The sequence below is a fragment of the Telmatherina bonti genome (genome assembly GCF_933228915.1).
Source record: "Telmatherina bonti genome assembly, chromosome: 2".
Taxonomy (NCBI): domain Eukaryota; kingdom Metazoa; phylum Chordata; class Actinopteri; order Atheriniformes; family Telmatherinidae; genus Telmatherina; species Telmatherina bonti.
Window position 1 is genome coordinate 10,650,648 of NC_136620.1, and position 9,403 is coordinate 10,660,050.

Here is a 9,403-nt window from a genome sequence, read left to right on the forward strand (position 1 = left end):
ACAACAGTTTTCACATCATGTCTTCCTCCCCACCTCAGGAGAGAGGAGTTTGTATTGTTTCCTTTTAACTTGGCTTATTCCCATCTTTTTAAAAGCAAATCAGTACTTTACAGCATCTAAATACGTTGCTTTCATCATTTCATCATTCATTCAGCATTTCACTTTAATCCCAGTTCATAAAAATCAAAAACATTTCCATTCATAACCAGAAATAATTACTGAAAAAGTGCAACTAAATGCTCATTTCAGTGGAGCACGAGCCATTATTTTTGCATTTAATCCAGAGGATGTGCAAACAGAGCAGTGGGAGAATTTCAGATGTTCCAGCTGCTGAGCAAAGGCGGTCAGTAAAGACAGTAAAAAATAAATTTACTGTTGTAGAAACTACACACTGCACACCTTTCCTGCTAAATACTTGTGTTTTATCCCCGCTGAAGTTTGTCGAAAAGACTTGTAGCTTCCAAACCGCTACATTTGTCATGGTCCTGCAATGTTAGCTTTGGTTTAACCAGCGGTCGCTAGGGCAACACACACTTCCTGTGACTCCCTGAACAAGTGAACCCAGATGTTGTGATGCTTTTTAGAGCAGTGTGTCAATATTCAGCTTTTTAGTAGGATTTCAAATTCAGTTTATTCAGTATTTTCAGAGCATGTGCAGAGGAAATCAATAAAATAATCACAAATGATCATCAATGTGTTATTTCATCATCTGCTGATGCTTTGGGACAACATGAGACAAAATCACCATTGTATTCATGAAGCTTCCCAGTACAAAGAGTCCTGGTGACACAACTCTAATAAAATTCCAGGAATCAATTCAAGGACAGGACTTTGCCTTCTGGTTACTGTAAAACTGCATCTTGATATAACTATTCTAAAACCTTTTATCCTGTAAGAGAGCTCTGGGGAACGGAACTGAGGAACAGACGGGGGTCTGTGTGGCAAACATGTTCTTCATCAATGAAAAATGTCTTCTGTTTGTGTACAAACCATGAAACTCAGTGAGATTACTTCAGGGTTCAAGTAATTTTACCAAAAAATGTTAAGAAAAGTAGCTTTCAAACTGGATTGTTGAAGGTTTGTAAATCTCTTGGCTTTATCTGCTTCCTTTGGTTGGTATCTTGCTTTCTTAACTTCTGATACATTGTGGCTGAAGTCCTGCTGTTAAGGGAGAGAAAATGCTTTCTTGTTTTACTTCTTGTTAAGTAAGAAGTTGAACTGGTTTTAACCTGAGACAAATTTTTTTCTTCTTTTACCAAAATGGCTTCTACTACTGCTGTCCAGTAGCAGTAGCAAGGAAGCTGGAGTCTGTCCCAGTATTCATTGTGTGAGAGGCAGCGAACACCCAGACAGGTCGTCAGTCCATCAGCAATCCTGATGATAAAGGTGACATATGCTCCGTTTCCATCATTTAACAATTGCACAAAATGTAAAAATTGAAATAAAAAACTGGTGATGGAAACACCTACAGCTTAAAAAACATCTCAAAATTCACTAAAAACGTTTTTACACTCTGATGAGGTGGTTTTTCTGACGCGTCAATATGGAAATATATCATATAGTAATATAATATATGTGACCATTTCATGGTAGGGAAGATGGCGGGTTGTGTTTGGACGGAGGAGGAGACGAACCACTATCCTTGACAATAAAAAACAATATGTTTTACAAGGAATTTAAAAAAAAAAAAGGAAATGAGGGAGAAAGACTTTGAAACACAGAGGAAAACCCTGAAACTATTCCATTTAACCAGAATCACGGCTGACATGATAAATACCATTTATATGGGGACACCATTGTAGAAATATGGCTTTTATTTTGCATAAAACTAATGGAATTGCAACAATAGACTGGACCCATATAAAGAATCTAGGCCAGGGCTATTCAACTCAATCCCACGAGGGCCGCAGCTCTGCAGACTTTCAATGTATCCCTGCTTCAACACACCTGACCCACATTAAATGGATCCAACAGACAATGACGTTCTGCACAACAACTCAATAATTTGAATCATGTGTGTTGTTGCAGGGATATGTCGAAAACCTGAAGGGCTGCAGCCCTTGTGGGACTGAGTGGAACAGCCCTGATCTAGGCCGTGATAGTAAAACAAAACCCTTTCACTGCTGTTGGACTTGGTTGGCTACTGTGGATCATTACTTACTGCTTGATAGGCTGAAAAACTGGACTGATGTGTTTGGATCTGCTTTGGATTGGATTCCCTCCTGTCTGTCTGAACAATCTGTCCGTGACTCCGACAGAGCCAACTCATATCTTTGTCAACGTGCTCACAGGTTCGGGTCTTGTTCGGATGATCGGACTCTTTCAGAAACTGTAGAGCTGGAAATTTTCTTCAGCTTAATGACGAGGAAACGGAAGTCCTTGTCTGTGCCCGTGACAGATCCCTGCATCAGATAGTAGAGTCTCTCGGCCCGCTTGCTTCTGATGTCAAACCTTCAGTTAGGTCTAAAAGGCGTCTGAGCTTTCAGTGGCACCTACCCTCTGAATTTCTCTCCCTCCGAGCCTGACATCCAGAATCCTGGTGATCTCTTTTAAACAGCAGCTGGAAACCATCTTCATAAACAGCATTTGTTCTTGTGTTTTCCATTTTCTTGTATTTCTTTCTGGTTTTCTGTTTGTAGGTTCTATAAAAGTCAAATTTAACACCATCAACCCATCAGTAGTCATAGACTTTCAAGCTTTGCTGTGTAGAAGTTCATCAGAAGAAAGCTCCACATATCAGGAAGCTGAGCAGACAGGTATTGGACACACCATGACAGGGGTGAGCAACTGTGGTCCTCGAGAGTTTCCCTGCTGCAACACACCTGACACACATCAGACTTACTTAGCAGACTTGTGCAGAGCTTGACATCAAACCCTGCACCAGTCTGCTCATCACCTATTGATGTGTGTTGGTGTGTTGCAGCAGGGAAACTCTGAACACCTGCAGAACTTGGGCCTTTGAGGACCGGAGCTGCCCACCCCTGCCCTGAGCCACCGGTGTCCACATTAAGTCCTCGAGGGCCGCTGTCCTGCAGGTTTTTCATGTTTCCTGCTTCAGTGCTCAGGAGCAGGGACACATTGAAAACCAGCAGGATTTTGGGGGTCCTCGAGGACTGGACCTGAACACCCACATCACTTTTATTTTAAATTTCATCTTAACTTTGAAAACAATTTTTACAACATCTGGCAAGTTCTTTGTACAACGTTTGGTTTGTTTCACCACGTCGCTCAGCAGAAACACGTCAACCAACTCAATCCTACAACTGAATTTTGCAAGGAGGTCGCTGGTTCAAGCCTTGGCTGCGGGGCGGTTCGACTTTTCCAAGTAGAGTTTGCTTTATTCTTCTCATGTACGCATGGCTTCTCTCCGGGACGGGCACTCCAGCTGTCTCGCTTCGTCTAAAGACATCCCCGTTAGGTCAATTGGTCACTAATGATCAGGAATCTCCAGATCCGGTCCTCGAGGGCCGTTGTCCTGCAAGCACTGAATCTTTCAATACACCTGATTCAAGTAAATCAGATTTCCGCAAGTCATTGTCGAATTCTGTTCAAGTCTGTAAATGATCCATGAATCAGTGCTAATGTAGGGACACATCCGTCCCCCTGCAGGAGACCGGCCCCTCAGGACCAGGTTTGGAAATCCCTGCTGATTCTCCCAGGAGGAGAACATAAACCTGAGTGGTTGTTTGTCCTGAGATGGACTGGCGACCTGCTTGTTCCCTGCCTCTGGCTTTCTAATAGCTGGTAAAGGCCGCGGTAAATAAAAGAATGAATGAACAAATGAATGAATGAATGAATGAATGAATATTTGTAATATAAATGATAGTGAAGCAACTACATTGCTCATTTCTTACGTTAAACCATTTTAGTAACGGATCTCAGAGGACGTACCAGATGAAACATTTAGTCCGTATTTTTACCGACAGCATGAAATGTTTCTCAGATCCAGTTTGGGATTCACTTTTCACACCCGAAGGTTCAGACTTTTATCTGCATTCTGTCATTTTAAAGCAAGCTGATTTTTAAAGGCTTTTTTAAACCATGAAGAGTTGTTATTTTCCTCTAATTTGACCTACAGAGGCTGACGTTGGACAGGAATTAAACAGATTTTCTATACATTTTCTGAATTCCTTGTATGAATCTTTTCATGTGGAGTCAAACACGCTTCACATGTTCACATGTCAAATCAACAAGAGAAATACATCCCCACTTTTTAGCATTCTTAGCAACTAGGGATACAAATCAAATCAAGCTTGTTTGTGAACTTTGTGAGTACTATTCAGAGTATTAAAATAATGTAAAAGACATCAAATCACAAGTTGTTTGTTGTCTAAATCTAAAATAAATCTCTCCGCTGGTGACTGAGATGAAATCACAGATGATCACATTGATGTTCTTTTACATCAGCTGTTGTTCACGTTTGTTGTTTGGTTTTTGTTCTTTAGAGACGTTTCAAAGTCTCTATTTCTCAAGTTATAAACAATTATTTTTCTCGTTTGATGGGCAAAACGTTGTGGCAAAGGGATGTAAAGCTTTCAGAAACACATCTAAGTAAATCAGCTCAGCGTTTCGCTGGTAAAAATAAAACCTACTGTCCTCCGTATTGCGACAACATAACCTTTCCACAGAGAAACTTTCAGGCTTTGTTGACGACTTCTTTGTATTGTTAAAGGTTCACCTTCCCCAACCTTATTCTTAAGCTTCAGCACGAGACTGTAAACTGGCCTCGATTCGGTGGAATTTCACCCCTTAGTGCATTGAAAGCTTTAAATGCTTGACAAGGTTAAGCTTGTTTTATGAACTTTCTGTTGCTAATCTGACTACACAGCAAGCGCACATTCACGTGATCAAACACAACGCAGAGACACCTGAATGTCTTGTTACAGTCTGATTTCCTTCTGCTAAAGAAATCAAGACAAACAACGTTGTTTGTTTTTCATTTATTCTCCCAAATAAAAACCAGAAATACAAAATTATACAAATATCAGGAATAAAGAAAGAAGGCAAAAAGCAGCACATTGTGTTGCTTTCACGTCCCACAAGAACTCACAGCTTTTTTTCACGCTTGTGACACAATGTGCCGTTTTGGTTGTAGATCTCTGCAGAGGCACAAGCAGCTGAGTTATGGTGACTACAGCTGATAACATCTACACAACCAGTCCAAAGTTTGGACACTTTTCCCATAGGATGGAATGGAATAATGTGTCCAAACTTTTGACTGGCAGAGCACACAGCTTTACCTCACTTCGGGAATGAGTGGGATGCAGGACTTTCCCACCACTCAGGCACGTTCTGCGGATACCGTAGAACCCATGTGGAGAACATACGATGTGAAGGCATGAAGAAGCAACACAACACAGACAACATGCAGCACAACGAGGAGCGAGTCTGATCCCAGCCTAGCTGTTCGTCCTTCCACGTCACTCTTCAGGAGCGAGCGTGGGTCGTACACTGGGCCACAAGTACACAAAAACATAAGTACACACTCAGCAGGCTGAATGCTGCTAACAAACCGCTAGATCCAGTATTCAGGCACCATAAGACCACAGAAATCTAACAAATGTTACAGAAGAATCAGTCGTTTGTGACGTTAAGCTCCTGGAGGATGAAGAAAAATGTGCTTTTGGGTTTGTTACATGTCTGTTTGGAGATTTGTGGCTTCCTCCCACCATCCAAACACATGCATGTTACGTTAACTGGCTACTCTACATTGTCCCTAGGAGTGAGAGAGAGTGTGTGTGTGTGTGTGTGTGTGTGTGTGTGTGTGTGTGTGTGTGTGTGTGTGTGTGTGTGTGTGTGTGTGGTGTACCCAGATTCTAGCCCAGTGATTACTGGGACAGGCTCCAGCTTCCTGCGACTCCTAATCAGAAAGCAGAAGAGAAAACGGATGATTTCAGGACATATTATCTGCTAGTTTTAGTTTTTGGTTTTAATAAAAGTAACTAGCAGAGACAGGGTAGTAATTCACCGGGGTTGTGACCAAAGCTTCTCTGATTTAGAGGCTGAGCGCGACTGTTTTACAGAAAACATTTAGCATTTAAAAGTTTTTAAAAATACTTTTTAGCTTTAGGTGTCACAACTTAAAGGAAAACTTAAATGCTAAGTTGGGTTAGAAATAAAATCTCAAACATGCAAAACTTTGTCACAGGAAGTCTTTGGCTGTTACATGAAAGAGGTCACGCGTGTTTCTTAAGAAGACCGCCGGGTGAAGGTAAACCGCTGGTCTGATGTAGAAAGGACTCCAGGCTGGCGGGTTGCTGACAGGATACATCGGACTGAGTTTTGTTATAATGGATTTGATCTAATAAAGATTTAACATAACTGGATCTAAATGGACAAAAATGAATTGAATTGCATTAAAAATGGCAACAATGGATTACAAACTGTATCAAATTGCACTGAAACGAACTGAACCAGATTAATCTGAACTGAACTGGACTTGAATGAATCCAGTATATTCTCAAAATTGGATCAAATTGGATTTAAATGAATTGGATTGAGAGAATCGGCCTGAGATTGACTTTTATTACTAAACCAGATAACTGCATCAAAGTTGGCTGAAATGAACTTGACTGAATTGAATTACCAATATGAACTGAAGTGGATTAAGACGACTGGAAAGAATAGGATTACAGGATTTAATTGGAATATGATGAATTGGACTGATTTTAAATTTAGGAAAATTCACTAATAATGAACTGGCTTCATTTCGATACACTGATGTTATACCCAGATTAAACTGGATTGTAATAAACTGGACCAGACTCCAGCCCCCAACCCCCTCTGCCAGCGGTCCAGATCATTTTACATTTGTAATGCATCATGATAAATGAATTGAACGGGAATAAAAGGAAATATTACTGATGGATTAAAATGATTATAATAAAGATGAGGACTAAATAGCCTTAACTGGGTTTAACTGGACTTGTGTCAAGTTACGCTGATGAGTCATGACATGAATTTTTTTGTAACTTACTACAAATATACTGAACTTATTCATTGGTTACTGTATTCAGCATTAATATCTGAGTCTCATCCAGGTTTTAAAATCAAATACAAAGTTTAGATTAAACAGAGGAAACCAATCCTCTGTACATGTGGCCATGTAGGTATCCAGGTGACTGATCGTACTGGTGGAGTCGTGCCAGTTCTCTTATTTTCTCAGATAATTGGATCTTTAGTAGCAGATGATGTTCAGCACACTGGATCAGCTGTTGAACCTGCCACAGCGCCCTGGTTTCTCCTGAAGAACCGCTGGTTCAGATAACCAGGATAAGACCTGTTCCTGGTCTCTAAAAGCAAACAGGTTGCTCTGCTTTTTTTAGAGCCGCACATTATTACTCTAATTCTGTCAAAAAAAAATGCAACAAGCTTCATGTTGTTTAACTTCTGGATCTAATAAACCACAAAGTAAATGATTAATGACGAATTATCATAAATTTCATCAGTGAGGTGTGTTAGCATGTCAATTCTTGAATTCTTTTCAGATTTTTTGTTAAAATGTATATTTAGTGATTTCTTTCTTCTTGGTTTGTTCTTGATCAGGACTTCTTTCGTATTCTGTCAGTTTCCCGAGTTGTTCATTCATTTATCTGACCACTAGGGGGCAACATAAACTATTTATTCCTCCAGTAGATCGGAAGCTCAGAAATCGTTACATTTCCCGCCATCACACGTCCGCCAGGTTTTCTTTAGCTATCGGTCGTTTTATTTGATCCAAACGATCAGTGTGAAGCAAATGAATGACATTTCAAAACAAATAAAAACAAAACAATGAGCTAAAAGACCATAAAGTGCTGCACAGGTAGATAAATGAACTGAAGATGATTTTTTTTCTGTTTTTTTGTCTGAACTTTAAATTTGATATAAAAAAATGAAAACTCAAGAGGAAATGGTGATAAAACAAAACAAAAAACACAAGTGTGGAACAAAAACCCTCAAAATTTATTGTAAAACATTAAAAAAAAAAAAAAACCACTGTAAACAAATAAAAGACTAATGACAATAAACATAAAATTTGTCTAAAAATAAATAAATAAACTTTCTACAGTCTCATCCGGGTTAGTTTTCCCATCAGCTCTTGCGATGGCTGGAGTGTTAGAAAGGCTCTACCTCTAAAATAACATACACATTAACCCATCCTGTCTGTTGCCATGGTGACGCACTTTTGGTCCATTGCCAGGAGGGTCGTCGATGTTAATGAAACAGAACTAAACTTTTTTTTTTGTCATAACAGTGTGTGAAGACAAAAAAAAAACAATAAAAACGTAACAAAGAGAAATAACAACTAGCAGATCATTTTGTCATCTGAAATCTGCTTCTTCTCTAATGAAACACTTTCTCCTCAGAAAGGCAGAGAAACAACAACTCTTCCCACACGTTTCTCCCCACTAAGCTCTTCTCATTACTCTGATTTGTGCCTCCTCATCCTCGTCTCCAGGCTGTCTCGCTGCCCGAAAGGCAGGAGGAGCTGCTAAGGTGTCTAAGTTCATAAACGCATAAAGTGTCGTAAGCATTTTCATCGCTTATCTGACATCACGTAACACAGCAGACGGCTGTCGTATTTAATTGGCATCTTTTGAAGTGACATCTCTGAGGAATAAACCAAATTCCCGACTCATCTCTCCGTTTGGCTTCTTCTCAGGTGGGAGGGAAAATAAAGGAATGGAGGATGTACAAACTGAGAAGTGTAATCCTCAGACTTTTGTCCCACCTCCAGCTACGCGAAGGATCCTAAAATGCAAGAAAACGCCGTGAACAAAGTGGAAAAAACAACTTATTCTGTTTACAACTCAGAGTCACACACACACACACACACACACACACACAGACTGCTCTGCTCTAAGGTCGTCATGGTGATCTGAAACACCGTCTGGGTGTGGTGGAGGTACAGCTGTGCAAGCCGCGGCTCAGAAAGCTGACTTATTGATTATCACCGTCAAAATGTGATCAATGACCTAAAAAAAAACCACAAACAGCAGAAACGCGGCACATTCTGACCCACTTTAAGCTTCAGCTAAAACTTTTCCTCCACTGGGTGTCGGCTCCTCGGTCCCTCCGACAACACGACCGCCTGAAAGCGGTGCAGTTTCATCACACGTCCCCGTACGACGGGAGAAACACGGGAGAGGTTGGTCAGATGGATGTAAAACAACAGGAATGTGAAATGCAGCAACGAGTCAGTATAATTGGACCACATCTAACACACAAAAGCCTTCCTCTAATCTGTATGAGCCCACAAGCACGAGCTGCACGAAGGCATGAGCATCGCAGTGACCAGTTCGCCACAGCAACGAGCTACCACGCGAAAAACTGAACGCACATCCTTGCAAATACCTCAGTCCTGCTTCGTTCCAGCTTTTCGAGAGAAAAAGCTGATTGTTCACATAAAAAATGGAAAAAA